Source organism: Triticum aestivum, chromosome 4B, assembly GCF_018294505.1.
Source record: "Triticum aestivum cultivar Chinese Spring chromosome 4B, IWGSC CS RefSeq v2.1, whole genome shotgun sequence".
Lineage (NCBI taxonomy): Eukaryota > Viridiplantae > Streptophyta > Magnoliopsida > Poales > Poaceae > Triticum > Triticum aestivum.
In genome coordinates, this window is record NC_057804.1 from 439,846,603 (window position 1) to 439,862,730 (window position 16,128).

Here is a 16,128-nt window from a genome sequence, read left to right on the forward strand (position 1 = left end):
CTCTATTCTTTGAGTCACTTGGGATTTATATCTGCTAATCACTATGAAGAACTTGAAAGACGCAAGAACTAAGATTTTTCCGTCAACTACGAGGGGAGGTAAGGAACTGCCATCTAGCTCTGCACTAGATTCTCCTTCTGTTTTGAGTAAGATTGCGACACCTAAACCTGCTACTGCTATGAATTCTGATATGTCGCATGTTATTGATGATGCCACTTCTGCTATGCATGATACTTATGATGAAACTACTTCTATGCTTGATATTACTGTGCCATTAGGTGAATATCTTGATGAACAACCTGCTAGGGTTAGAGAGAATGAAATTATTGAAGATGAAATTATTGATGATAGTGATTATGAAGGTTCTCCCCCTAAGTATGAATTGCCTATTTTTCCTGAGGGTTATGTTATGGATGAAGAAACTGCTAGAGATCTTTTTGCTTGCAATGATAGATCTGATCTTAAGAAGTTACTAGCTAAACTTAAGCAGAAAACTCCGAATGCTAGAATGAAATATGACCCTGCTTTTGCTACTTCACCTATCTTTGTTACTGATAAGGATTATGAATTCTCTGTTGATCCTGAAATAATTACTTTGGTTGAATCCGATCCTTTTTATGGCTATGAATTTGAAACTGTTGTGGCACATCTTACCAAGTTGAATGATATAGCCACCCTGTTCACTAATGATGAGAAGTCTCGCTATTATTATATCCTTAAGATATTTCCATTCTCATTAAAGGGTGATGCTAAAACTTGGTTTAATTCTCTTGATCCTGGTTGTGTGCGTAGTCCCCAGGATATGATTTATTACTTCTCTGCTAAATATTTCCCTGCTCATAAAAAACAAGCTGCCTTGCGGGAAATATATAATTTTGTGCAAATCAAAGAAGAGACTCTCCCACTAGCTTGGGGGAGGCTTCTCCGATTACTTAATGCTTTGGCTGATCATCCTCTTAAGAAAAATGAAATACTTGATATCTTTTATAATGGACTAACCGATGCTTCCAAGGACTATTTGGATAGTTGTGCTGGGTGTGTTTTCAGGGAAAGAACAGTCGACCAAGCTGAATTACTATTGAATAATATGTTGACTAATGAAAATAATTGGACTCTTCCTGAGCCAATTCCTGAGCCAATTGAGCCAGCTCTAGAGCCTATTCCTAAACCAACTCCGAAGAAGAGGGGTGTTCTATTTCTCAGTCCTGAAGATATGAAAGAGGGAAAGAAATCAATGAAATAAAAAGGTATTAAAGCTGAAGATGTTAAGAATTTACCTCCTATTGAAGAAATTCATGGTCTTAATATACCGCCTGTTGAAGAAACACATTGTCTTGATAACCCGACACAGGTAGTAAAGGTAAATTCTCTCTACAGATATGATAAAGTTGAAATCTCATCTACTAAATTTCATAGCCAATGCTTAGATGAATTTGATGACTTTATGGCTAGACAAGAAAGTTTTAATGCTTATGTTGGTAGAGAATTAAAGAATAATGCTTTCGAAATTAGACGCTTGAGTGACTATATGGCTAGAGTTAAAGGTGAACTTAAACTCATTAGCAAATATGCTTCTATGTCTACCACTCAAGCTAAGCAAGTACTTAAAGCTCAAAGTGATTTGCTCGATGAATTAAATAATAAAAATGATTTTGCTGTTAGAGTGGCTACTAGAACTGGTAGAATGACTCAGGAACCCTTGTATCCTAAAGGCCACCCTAAGAGAATCGAGAAGGATTCTCAGAGAAATATTTTAGATGCACCTAGTCCTTCTAAAAAGAAGAAAAAGAAAAATGATAGGACTTTGCATGCTTCTAGTGAACCTATCATAGACACACCTGAGAATCCCAATGATATTTCTATTTCCGATGCTGAAACACAATCAGGTGATGAACATGAACCTAGAGATAATGTTAATGATAATGCTCATGTTGATGCTCAACCTAGCAATAATAATGATGTAGAGATTGAACCTGATGTTGATCTTGATAACCCACAATCAAAGAATCAACATTATGATAAGAGAGATTTTGTTGCTAGGAAGCACGGTAAAGAAAGAGAACCATGGGTTCAGAAACCCATGCCCTTTCCTCCTAAACCAACCAAGACAAAGGATGATGAGGATTTTGAGCGCTTTGCTGAAATGATTAGACCTATCTTCTTAGGTATGCGCTTAACTGATTTGCTTAAAATAAATCCTTATGCTAAATATATGAAGGATATCATTAAAAATAAAAGAAAGATATCGGAAGCTGAAATTTCTACCACGCTTGCTAATTATACTTTTAAGGGTGGAATACCAAAGAAACTTGGAGATATAGGGGTACCAACTATACCATGCTCCATTAAAAGAAACTATGTTAAAACTGCTTTATGTGATCTTGGAGCCGGTGTTAGTGTTATGCCTCTCGCTTTATATCATAGACTTGAATTGAATAAGTTAACACCTACTGAAATATCTTTGCAAATGGCTGATAAATCAACTGCTATACCTGTTGGTATTTGTGAGGATGTGCATGTTGTGGTTGCAAATGTCACTATCTTAAGGGACTTTGTTATTCTTGATATTCCCGAGGACGATAGTATGTCGATTATCCTTGGTAGACCCTTTTTGAATACTGCAGGGGCTGTTATTGATTGCAAAAAAAGGCAATGTCACTTTTCATGTTAATGGTAATGAGCATACGGTACACTTTCCGAGGAAACAACCTCAAGTTCATAGCATCAATTCTATTGGAAAAGTTCCAACTCTCATTATTGGAGGTTTTGAATTTCCTCTTCCTACTGTCAAGAAAAAGTATGATATTCTTATTGTTGGGGATGTGCATATCCCCGTTGAGGTAACCTAGTGTTACTCGAAATTTCTCTGGTTCCATGTTATTCGGAATGAGTTTGTTAACAAGACATGATCAACCTTGTTAGCGAATTCCTCTTGATGATCATGAGATGGATGAAACTAGAAGGCACAACCTTCTGTACTCTCTTTTTACTTTCTGTTATTTAGAATAAATAAAGCAAAAAATTTATTACCTGTCTATTTTCTGAATTATTCGTGAAATAAAAAATATCCTGAAAATACAAGTCCTCCAAATGCCCTGCAAATTTAGTATGATTTTTTATGGAATATTTGAGGATTTTAGGCACTGAGAACACAGCAGGGGGCAAGCACCTGGCCACGAGGGTGGAGGGTGTGCCCACACCCCCTGGGCGCGCCCCCTGTCTCGTGGGCCCACGGTGGCCCCTCCACTTATTCCTACACCCACACACTCCATCTTCCTCCCAAAAAATCCCCATCCAACTCAAGCATGAGTTCTAGCTCATTTTGCTGCGATTTTCGATCTCCTTGCTCAAAGCTCCATTCACAAAACTGCTTTGGGAGATTGTTGCTTGTATGTGACTCCTCCATTGGTCCAACTAGTTTTTGTTCTAGTGCTTTATTCATTGCAAATTTTTGCTGCATAGGTGACCCTATTCTTGAGCTTGCGTGTAAAATTTGTGAGGTCCCAAGTAATTCTAATGCATGATATAGGCTCTAGGCACTTGTGGGAGTAGTTGCTATCAATCTTGTTTAGTTTTATTCACTTTTATTTTGAAGTTACTAAATATTTCAGAAATTTTTCAGAGGAAGAAATATGTCCAGGAGAATGTACCAAGGTGGTTCCTCAACAAAGAGAGGACCTAGGCGTGCTATGCGCGAGCGAGACGATGGACCACCAAGGGAAGCTGAAGTGCGGGCTTGTGAGTGGCCATCAGAAGAGTTTATGGTTAATGCAGGCATCAAGGATGAATTTGACGCATATGTGCGTAATCCCTATCTTGAGGACTTCATACAAGATAAGTGTCCTCACTACTACCAATTGACTGATTCATTTTTAAGAAGATTTAAATATACATCTTCGCATAATTCTCAGAATGTCCTGTTTGATATTTATGATGAATCTTATACCATGGACCTAGAAGATTTTACTACTGCTTGCAAACTCCCGCAGTGGGGCAATGTTCATGAACCCCATAAATCTGAATATAAAGATTTTCTAGCTAGTATCACTGTGGGAGAATCTAGGGATAGAGCACAAGCTACCATAGGGAGCATTCATTTTCCTGCTATACATTATTTTGCTCTCTTCATTGGTAGATGCATTAACGGTAAAGATGAAGCATGTCACATGTGTGTCCCTGATCTTTGTGTCCTCAAAAGTGCTGTATTAGGTAATAAAGATTACAACTTGGGGGCAATAGTTGCACGTAGGTTGCATAATAACGGTATATCTGGAGATTTATTTGGAGGAATTTATGCAACCTGTGTTGCTAATTATCTTGGTATAGCTCCACGTGAGGGTGATATAGAGCTGCCTGCTGCTTATTTAGATTTTGACGCTATGGTTAGGCACCGTTTTCTTGTGAGGAATGAACAATTCCTCCAGTATCGACTAATCTTTGACAGACGTCGCGCTGTCCATGTTACTTTCCCTGCTCCTTCCCTTTCTGATTACCAGGCAAAACGAAGATATGTTGTTACCAGGGAGGAGGCAGCCGAATACGAGACGAGAGCGGAGGTAGCTCACCAACATGCCACAACTTAGGAGGCATTGGCTATTGCATCTCAGTATGACCCCGGTTATAACTTCGGATATCAGCCAGGCTACCCCTGGCATTAGACCAACTTAGGCCAAAATCTTAAGCTTGGGGGAGTACGTATTTCTCACCGACTTTACATTCATGTTCACACATTATTTTAGTTGTCGGTGCTCATACTCTTTTATTGTATTATCCATGCTAGTTTGTTTATTTTTCTAGCTTTCTTCTTGTGTGTTTCTTAAACCTTAAGAAAACCAAAAAAAATAGTTAGTTTACTTTCCATGCTAGTAGTAGTAATAAAATGAAAACCCAAAAAGATTTCCCGTTCTTGTTTTTGCTTGTTGGGAGCTTTCCCGTGTAAGTAGTTTTATTTTCTTTTCTTTCCTTTGGGGGTCAAGAGTAGAAGACCATAATGAAAATGCTTAGTGGCTCTCATATGCATGATTGTTGATTTAACCTAGAGCCCATATTACTTTGTCTTCTCTCCTGAATTGAATGCTTGCAGATTCCAGCTTAGTCCAATGCACGTGCACTATTATTATACACACCGTTCGGTCGTGCAAGTGAAAGGCAATAATGACGATATATGATGGACTGATTGAGATGAGAGAAGATGGTATGAACTCGACCTCTCTTGTTTTTGTAAATATGACGAGTTCATCGTTCCTGATTCAGCCTATTACGAATAAACATGTTTGCAATGACATTTAGAGATCATAGTTACTTATGCCATGCTTATTTAGCTATGAGTTTATAATGGTTTACCTTGCGTGCAACATGCTATTAAAATGGTTATGATGTGGTATGATGGGATGGTATCCTCCTTTGAATGAATTGAGTGACTCGTCTTGGCACATGTTCACGCATGTAGTTGAAAACAAATTAACAAAGCCTTCACGATATTTATGTTCATGGTGGATTATATCCTACTCATGCTTGCACCTGGTGTATATTAATTTTACATGTTCATGACTGTTGTCGCTCTCTCAGTTGGTCGCTTCCCAGTCTTTTGCTAGCCTTCACCTGTACTAAGCGGGAATACTGCTTGTGCATCCAAACTCCATAAACCCCAAAGTTACTCCATATGAGTCCACCATACCTTCCTATATGCGGTATCTATCTGCCGTTCCAAGTAAATTTGTATATGCCAAACTCCAAACCTTCAAATAAAATTCTGTTTTGTATGCTCAAGCAGCTCATGTTTCACCTAGGGTTGTCTGTATCTTCCATGCTAAGTGGGTTATTCTCAAGGGGAGTGGACTCCGCTCCTCATTCACGAGAAAATAACTGGTAACCAGGATGCCCAGTCCCATGATCAAAATGAGCAAAGCAAATTGAAATAATTAAACAAAACACCCTTAGGGCTGTTGCTAGTTGGAGGCACTCGTTGTTTCGAGCAAGCCATGGATTGATGCTTGTTGGTGGTGGGGGAGTATAAACTTTTACCATTCTGTTTGGGAACCGCCTATAATGTATGTAGCATGGAAGATATCGCCATCTCATAGTTGTTGCGTTGACAGTGAAAGTATACCGCTCAAAATGTTATTCATCTCTATTTTAAAATCGAGCTCTGGCACCTCTACAAATCCCTGCTTCCCTCTGCGAAGGGCATATCTATTTACTTTTATGTTGAGTCATCACCCTCTTATGAAAAAGCACCCGTTGGAGAGCACAACTGTCATTTGCATGCATTACTATTAGTTTATATTGGGTATGACTTGACTGGATCTCTTTTACCATGAATTACAATGTTTAGTTAGTCCTTGATCTTTAAAGGTGCTCTGCATTTATGTTTTGCGGTCTCACAAAGGGCTAGCGAGATACCATTTTGTCATATCATATCATGATTGTTTTGAGAAAGTGTTATCATCCGAGTTTTATTGTTATTGCTCGCTAGCTGATTATGCTATTGACATGAGTAAATATGAGACCTAAGTGTTATTGTGAATATGGTTAGTTCATAATCTTTGCTGAAAACTTGAATGTTGGCTTTACATATTTACAACAACAAGAGCAAATCGAGTTTGTAAAAGTTTTTCTTTATCACTTTCGGTTTATCAAGTGAATTGCTTGAGGACAAGCAAAGGTTTAAGCTTGGGGGAGTTGATATGTCTCCAACGTATCTACTTTTTCAAACACTTTTGCCCTTGTTTTGGACTCTAATTTGCATGAGTTGAATGAAACTAACCCGGACTGACGCTATTTTCAGCAGAACTGCCATGGTGTTGTTTATTGTGTAGAAAACAAAAGTTCTTGGAATGACCTGAAAATCCATGGAGATAACTTTTGGAAAATATAAAAAATTCTGGCGAAAGAATCAAGGCCAGGGGGCCCACACCCTGTCCACGAGGGTGGGGGGCGCCCCCCTTGTCTCGTGGGCCCCCTGATACTCCACCGACCTTAACTCCAACTCTATATATTCCGTTTCGCGAAGAGAAAAACCAGAGAGAAAGTTTCATCGCGTTTTACGATACGGAGCCGCCGCCAAGCCCTAATCTCTCTCGAGAGGGCTGATCTGGAGTCCGTTTGGGGCTCTGGAGAGGGGGATTCGTCGCCGTCGTCATCATCAACCATCCTCCATCACCAATTTCATGATGCTCACCACCGTGCGTGAGTAATTCCATCGTAGGCTTGCTGGACGGTGATGGGTTGGATGATATTTACCATGTAATCAAGTTAGTTTTGTTAAGGTTTGATCCCTAGTATCCACTATGTTCTGAGATTGATGTTGCTATGACTTTGTTATGCTTAATGCTTGTCACTAGGGCCCGAGTGCCATGATTTCAGATCTGAACCTATTATGTTTTCATGAATATATGTGAGTTCTTGATCCTATCTTGCAAGTCTATTGTCACCTATTATGTGTTATGATCCGACAACCCCGAAGTGACAATAATTGGGATACTTCTCGGTGATGACCGTAGTTTGAGGAGTTCATGTATTCACTATGTGTTCATGCTTTGGTCCGGTACTCTATTAAAAGGAGGCCTTAATATCCCTTAGTTTCCATTAGGACCTTGCTGCCACGGGAGGGTAGGACAAAAGATGTCATGCAAGTTCTGTTCCATAAGCACGTATGACTATATTTGGAATACATGCCTACATTACATTGATGAACTGGATCTAGTTCTGTGTCACCCTATGTTATAACTATTACATGAGGAATCGCATCTGACATAATTATCCATCACTGATCCAATTCCCATGAGCTTTTCACATATTGTGCTTCGCTTATTTACTTTTCCGTTGCTACTGTTACAACTAGTACAAAACTGATATCTTTACTTTTTCCACTGTTACCGTTACTTCCATACTACTTTGCTACTAAATATTTTTTTGCAGATACTAAGTTATCCAGGTGTGGTTGAATTGACAACTCAACTGCTAATACTTGAGAATATTCTTTGGCTCCCCTTGTGTCAAATCAATAAATTTGGGTTGAATACTCTACCCTCGAAAGTTGTTGCGATCCCCTATACTTGTGGGTTATTAGTACACAAAAACTCGGTAAAAGTTTGCGAGGTTCGAATTTTCAATAAAGCTATATGCACTTCATATTGGAATGGAGGGAGGAGCATACGGAAGTTGCTAACACTCGCGTGGAAGATTTGTGTGTCAGAGGAGTGGTTGTTCTGCTAAATGACATGGCAAAACCGACACTATTGGATGCCGATCTAATGGTTCTTATGGCGTTTGTCAGGAAACGGCTTGTGGCAAACATTTGTCAGATATGATTTACGGACACATGCATTGCATTGATACATGCCCCCTCTCTCTCACGCACACACGCACCCTCATGTGTCACGACTCTCCGAGTCCTCTCGCACCCATCGTCTATCTATAGGTAGATGTCACACACATATGAGCTCTTCACACCCTACCCTCGGAACTTCTAAAAACAATAGACGCCGCGCACCTTTTATTTTAACTCACACATCACACACTTATACTATTACTCTGGTGGCGAGCGTTCTTTGGGCATAGTATATTGTACTCTCACGAATAGAAGCGGTGCATGCACGCACTAGTTCTCTCACACCCACTCGTGGGTACACGTAGGAGCGCTTTTTTGGGCATATATATAAGCAGGAGCCTTAGTGCTTGCTTTACTAGGGTTCCTCTCTTTCACTCTCTCATGCTCTCTAGATCTAAGCAAGACATAGGTGGACACACTATCTCTCTGCTCATGGCTGGTCACAAATCCGGCCGGACCACCTCGACCGGGGCAGGGGTGTAGGTGCATCGTTCATGCTTTCATCGGTGGCAAGGGAGGAGACCAATGGCTGCCTGCGCGTACCGATCGGCGGTCGTGCCATTCTCTCCGATAGAGCGCCGGCTCGGGAGGGCCTATGACTCCTTGTTCCTCCCTGTGGTATTGTGGCCAAGATGCGGCCTCCAGACGCCGTCTTTGCCACATGCTGACGACCCTCAGGTATATATTCCTTCGAAACCTACCTTGCTCTATTGCCCCAGCTCCCCACGTGGTTGTGTGTGGATCTTTTTCTACTTCCATCGGCTGTTCCAAAGCCACCTACACTTTTACTATTATTAGAGGTAAAGCTAGTTCATACAGTCGAATCTAAGAGTTGGTTCAAACAAGGAAGAAGTGGGAAAGCTATAGCATGAATCTAGGACTTGGTTCTAAGAGGAAACGGGGGAAAGTAGTAGATACCACCATTTTATGAAGTGCTTCCGTCTTGCTTTATTTCCCATGAATTGTGTTTTTGCAGTTACACTTAAATCTCACACCGCTAACATTGCTTCAGCCCAATGGAAGTGCACACATAAATCTCTCATGATAGTAACACTAATGCTATTGTTCTACATGTTAATCTAGTGTCAGTGTTGATGTGATGTGATGCTACTTACTTAAGGGCACTTTCATACTGTCAATGTAGTGCCAATTATAACACAATAGATGCTACTATTAATCATATGCCACTTCAAATAACTGTCACTGTTTAAATAACCAATTATAACACAAAATAGAATCTGTCAAAAACAGAACAGTCCATAGTAATCTGGACTTTGACCATACTTCTTGAAGTCCAAAAGTTATGAAAAACTAGGAAAACATGGGCAATTTTCATATAAACCTTGTGTAAAAAAATTCATAATTTTATTGCGCTTTTGTGGTTTTTAATAATTCTGCTACTGGGCGCAAAAGTTTCTATTTTTCAACAAGATCAAATCAACTATCACCCAACATGAGATAGGCTTGATATTTCAATGATGCTCACATGAAAGATAATAATTGAAACACGAAGAGAGCATCATGTAGCATGCGAAGAACACATTTAAGTCTAACATACTTCCTATGCGTAGGCATTTTATAAGTAAACAAATTATCAAGTCATGCAAAAACTAGCATATGCATGGAAGAAGAAAGAAACAATAGAAGTCACAACATAATGAGAGGTGATTTAGTAACATGAAAATTTCTAAAACCATATTTTCCTCTCTCATAATAATTACATGTAGGATCATAATCAAATTCAACAATATAGCTATCATAAAAAAATTATCTTCATGATCCATGTGCATAAAATTTTATAATCTTCCAAGATAGTGGGATTAGCATCAACTAAAGTCATGACCTCTCCAAACCCACTTTTATTATTGTCGCAAGAATATTCATCATGAGGTTTAAATAAATTTTCATGATCATAATTATCACCCCAATCATGATCATTGCAATAAGTAGTGGACATATCAATAGTAGCATCCCCAAGCTTGGGGTTTTGCATATCATTAACACAAGTGACATTAATAGAATTCATAATAACATCATTGCAATCATGATTTTCATGGAAAGAGATATCATGGACCACTTCATCACAATCTTTAGATTCATGAATTTCAAGCAAAACTTCATAGAGATAATCAAGTGCACTCAACTCACTAGCAATTGGTTCATCATAATTGGATCTTTTGAAAAATTCGTTAAGTGGATGAGGATCCATATCAATAGACTTTTGGCAAGCGAAGATGCAAGCAAATAGAAGACACATGGCAACACAAGCAAAGATAGAAAACAAGCAAAAAGGCAAACAAGAAAGAAAAGCAAATGAAAAGGCAAAATATTTTTGTGTTTTCTAAAAATGTTTTAGAAGTGGCGGAGATGAAAATGATAGGCAAATGGCAAATAATGTAAATTGCAAGGAGATGAGATTTGTGATTGGGTACCTGATAGATGTTGATGATGTCTCCCCGGCAACAGCGCCAGAAATTCTTCCTGATTGCTTGTATCTGCATTGGTATTTCCCCGAAGAGGAGAGGATAATGCAGCACAACAATGATAAGTATTTCCCTCAATTATGAAACCAAGGTTATCAATCCAGTAAGAGAACCAAACAACACTATGTAAACAACACCTGCACACAAATAACAAATACTTGCGACCCAACGCGTAAGAGGGGTTGTCAATCCCTCCTCGGTATTGAGATAGATTAAATTGTATGAGATTGGATAAATAGATCTAGCAAAAACACAAAATAAAATAAATAAAGAAAAAGTGCAGCAAGGTATTTTTGTTTTTTTGGAATAATAGATTTGAAAACAATATGATAGGAAATAGACCCGGGGGCCGTAGATTTCACTAGTGGCTTCTCTCGAGAAAATAGCTACGGTGGGTAAACAAATTACTATTGGGCAATTGATAGAAGAGCAAATAATTATGACGATATCCAAGGCAATCATCATGTATATAGGCATCACGTCCAAGATTAGTAGACCAAAACGATTCTGCATCTACTACTATTACTCCACACATCGACCGCTATCCAGCATGCATCTAGTGTATTAAGTTCATGGAAAAACGGAGTAATGCACTAACAACAATAACCTAATGTAGACAAGATCTGTTCATGTAGGAATAGACCACATCTTTTTATCCTTAATGGAAACGATACATGCATGTCACTTCTCCTTCTGTCACTGAGATTGAGCACCGCAACATCGAACCCATCACAAATCACCTCTTCCCATTGCAAGAAAAATCAATCTAGTTGGCCAAACCAAACCAAAGTTTCAGAGAAGAAATACAAGGCTATAATAATCATGCATATAAGAGATCAAAGAAGACTCAAATAATATTCATAGATAGATCTGATCATAAACTCACAATTCATCAGATCCCAACAAACACACCACAAAAAGTCATAACATCAAATAGATATCCAAGAACATCGAGGAGAACATTGTATTGAGAATCAAAAAGAGAGAAGAAGCCATCTAGCTACTGCCTATGGACCGGTAGGTCTATGGTAAACTACTCACGCATTATCAGAGGAGCACCAATGAGGATGATGAACCCCTTCGTGATTGTATTCCCCTCCGGCAAGGTGCCGGAATAGGGCTCTAGATTGGATCTTGTGGTTCTGGAACATGCGGTGGCTAGAATTGTTTTTCATCGACTCCCCTAGGGTTTCTGGAATATTTGGGTATTTATAGAGCTGAGAGGCGGTGGAGACGGGCCGCTGGGCCCCACTACCCACCAGGGCGCGCTAGGGGCCTCTGGCGCGCCGTGGTGCCTTGTGGGCCCCACAAGCCTCCCCTTTGGTACTTCCTTGGCTCCCAAGTTGTCTTCTAGGCATAAAAAAATCTCTAAAAAGTTTCGTGGCATTTGGACATCGTTTGGTACTGATATTCTGTGAAGTAAAAAACAAGCAAAAAACAACAACTAGCACTGGGCACTATGTCAATAGGTTAGTCCCCAAAAATGATATAAAGTTGCTATAAAATGAATATAAAACATCCAAGGATGATAATATAACAGCATGGAACAATAAAAAGTTATAGATACGTTGGAGACGTATCAGCTAACACCTTTCATCACATAATGAAAAATAAAATAAGAATCAAGCATCAAAATTTACTTCTAAGCAAAATTATCTTGGTAGAAAACTCTCACGGATATTTTGACTTTCAGTGATGGTCGAGCTGGGCGAGCCCATCGTGGATTATCAAGGTATAACAGGAAGAGCTCACCCAGATCGACTGTCATCGTCAAAAGTCGATTTTCTTCCTCCAAGAACAACTACTATCATCTGTCGGTGATGGTCGCTCTTTCTCTACTCTTCTTTCTTTAAAAATATCACAGAGGAGGAGCAGAGAAAGAGAGACCCCCTACAACAACAGTTTGTAACATCTCTGATGTGTCAAATATGGTGGACACTCTCTCTGGTGGTGGTATATATGGTGGACACACTTTTAAGGGTATTTTGATTTCGCTGATGGTCGAGTTGGGCGAGCCCATGATGTGTTATCAAGGTATAACAGGAAGAGCTCACGCAGATCGACCGTCATCGTCAAAAGTCGATTTTCTTCCTCCAGGATCAACTCTCATCGACTGTCGGTGATGGTCGCTCTTTCTCTGCTCCTCCTGCTTTACCACGATCTCATAGGAGGAGCAAAGGAAGAGCGACCCCCTATGGCAACAGTCGGTTGACACTCTCTCATGTATATATGGTGGACGCTCTCTCTGGTGGTGGTATATATGGTGGACACTCTTTCACAGGTATTTTGACTTTCGATGATGGTCAAGCCAGCGACTCCATCGTGCGTGACATATGTATATCACAGGATGAACTCGCCCAGATTGATGGCCATCGTCAAAAATCGATTTTCTTCCTCCAAGAACAACTCTTATCGACTGTTAGTGATGGTCCCTCTTCCTCTGCTCCTCCTGCTTTACAAAGATCATAGAGGAGGAGCAGTGGAAGCGTGACCCCCTACGACAATAGTCAATACCATTTCTCTGAAAACATCTCTCATCTATCAAATATGGTCAACACTAGCTCAAGATAAAAACTAATGCATAAAACCTGCTGCAAAAATGAATACATAAAAACTACTACAAAAACCAATACATAAAACTACTACAAAAAATACTACATCAAAACTACTACATAAACTATTGCAAAAAGTAAATACATCCATCCACCCATAGCATCTATCCATAGAACATCATCAAAATTTATCTAATCTATTCATCTATCCATCTATGCACCTATTTATCCATACATACATCCACCCATAGCATCCATACATCTATCCATCTATCCATCTATTCATCCACCCATAGCATTCATCCATCCATAGCATCCATCCATCCATGTAGTAGTGGGGAGGGAGAAGCTCACCAAGTGGGGACTGGGGGGAGGAGGCGCCGGGGGGTGGGGGGGAGGGGCGCCGGTGCCAGTTGGTGGGGCGAGGGCGCCTGCGAGGTGGGGGCGGCGGGGAGCAGGCGAGTGGGAGAGTAGAGTAGAATAAATGAAAGAAGCAGCGCGGGGTTTCACTTAAGTGTCCTGTGGACCTTTCCCGAGAGCCTGTCGGTGGGGCACTCGAAAATGTTCGTCAACTAGATCTAGGGTTTAACTTTCACCGAGAGGCCTCTCGGAAAAAGTCGTCAACTGGATCTAGGGTTTAACTTTTACCCAGAGGCCTCTCGGAAAAAGTCGTCAACTAGATCTAGGGTTTAACTTTTACCGAGAGGCCCCTTGGAAAAGCCATCTGTACGGAGTGCTACTCTTGGCAAAATGAGTAGTTAGCATCATTTCATCTAACTCTACATCATATAGGATTTTCCATGCCGCTTCCGGCATGATTTCATGTGTCCCCTTGCAGATCTGTAATTTCCGGTGATGAAATCCTAGCAGAGCAATAAATGTGATGTGGACATAGCTATCATAAATACATCTGAAAATATTACACGCCATATTTTTCAGGTGATTTCTATTAATAACTATTCAATTATTTGTTTTACTATTGGAAACAAAAATACTGCAAGTATCTTATGTAGAATTATCGAAGAGTATACCAACTACATAGTAGAAGGCGAGATCATACAAATCAAGGCCTATGTAATGTAGAAAATATTACATCTAAAGTTTACGTAAACCAAACAGATGCATACGTTGCCTTTATGGGTGTCACGGTCATTCTATGCATACACATGTGGGCTCCATTTAATCAAGTCAAGCAATGGAGAACAAATGTGCATGCAATCAAGGCCTATACGTGCTCTCACACATACGTGCTTGGGGAGGACTTTTGGTTGCGGCCAGCGCAAGAAACCCCTATTTGCCGCTCTCTGCGGCAAACTATCGAGCGATCGCATAGACAGGGCGAGCAGCGAGCGATTTAGGCCGGCCGATCTGTAGTACGTAGAAGGTTTCAGTTTCAGGAATCTTCTAGAGGTTTCCCAGAGGTTCTTTTAGGTTTTTGGAACCTTCAAGAAGATTCCTGGAGCGGTCAATCTATTTTCCCTTTTTATTTTTTATTTTTCTCTCTGTTTCTTTTTTTCTTTTTCTGTTCCTGTTTCCTTTTCCTTTTGGTTTCTCTTTTTTCTTTTATTTATGTTTTTTCTTGTTTCTTTTGTTAGAATTTTCAAATATTTGTTCCAAATTTCAAAAAATGTTCACGTGTTCAAGACTTTATTCAAAATTTAAAAAAAATGTTTGTGCTTCAAAAAATGTCCAAAAATTTCAAAAAATGTTCTTGATTTCTAAATTTGTTCACAAATTCAGAAATTGGTCATGTTTCAAAAAAAAATCTTGTTTTCAGAATTTTGTTCATGATTTCAAAATATGTTTGTATTTGAAAAATGTCCAGGGATTTCAGAAAATTTACTAGATTTCCAAATTTGTTCACAATTTCAGAAATAGTTCATGTTTCAAAATTGTTCTTGTTTTCAAAAAAAAATTGTGATTTAAAAATATGTTCCTGTTTGAATAAATGTTCAGGGATTCAAAAAAAATCTCATTTTCAAAATTTGTTAAAAAAAAATCTCATTTTCCGAAAGTTATTCACGTTCTCAAATTTTGTTATTAGTTTCAGAAAATGTTCCCGTTTTATTAAAGTATTCACAAAAATGTTAGGGTTTTTTCAAAATATTGTTCTCATAATTTGAAAAGTGTTCCTGTTTTCGTAAAATATTCATATTTGTTTTATTTTTGTAAAAAGAACAAAAACAATTCAAGTTAAATTGCACATCTTAAAAAAGTTTTGTGTTTCCAAAAAAATGTTTACATGTTCAAATTTGTTCGCGAGATTTTAAAACTGTTCACTTTTGCCAAAAATTGTTCTGTTTTGTTTAGTTTGTTCATAAATTCAAATGATGTTTGGAAATTTCAAAAATTGTTCCTGTCAAAATTTATTCACGCATAGAAAAAAAATTCATGTTTTCAATTTTTTCGCAAATTCAAAAATTTGTTTGCTATCTCAAAAAATTTCTACAAGTTTGAAAAAACTTTCCTCTTTTAAAAAATGTTATTATTTTAGAAATCTATTCACGTTTTCAAATCTTTTTCAGAATTTCAAACCTTGTTCACAAATTCAATAAAATTCCGTCTTCTACAAAAAATTGAGTTTTCTAAAATTTGTTCACGGATTTGAAAAGTGTTAACGTTTCTAAAAATATTCCTTTTTTGAAAAATGTTCATGTTTGAAATTTTATAAGTTTCAGATTTGCCGTTGTCTTTAGTTCTTATAGTCTCCTGATAGTATGGTGTCAAGATCAGGCGTTAACTCTGTTGGCTAGAAACGCTC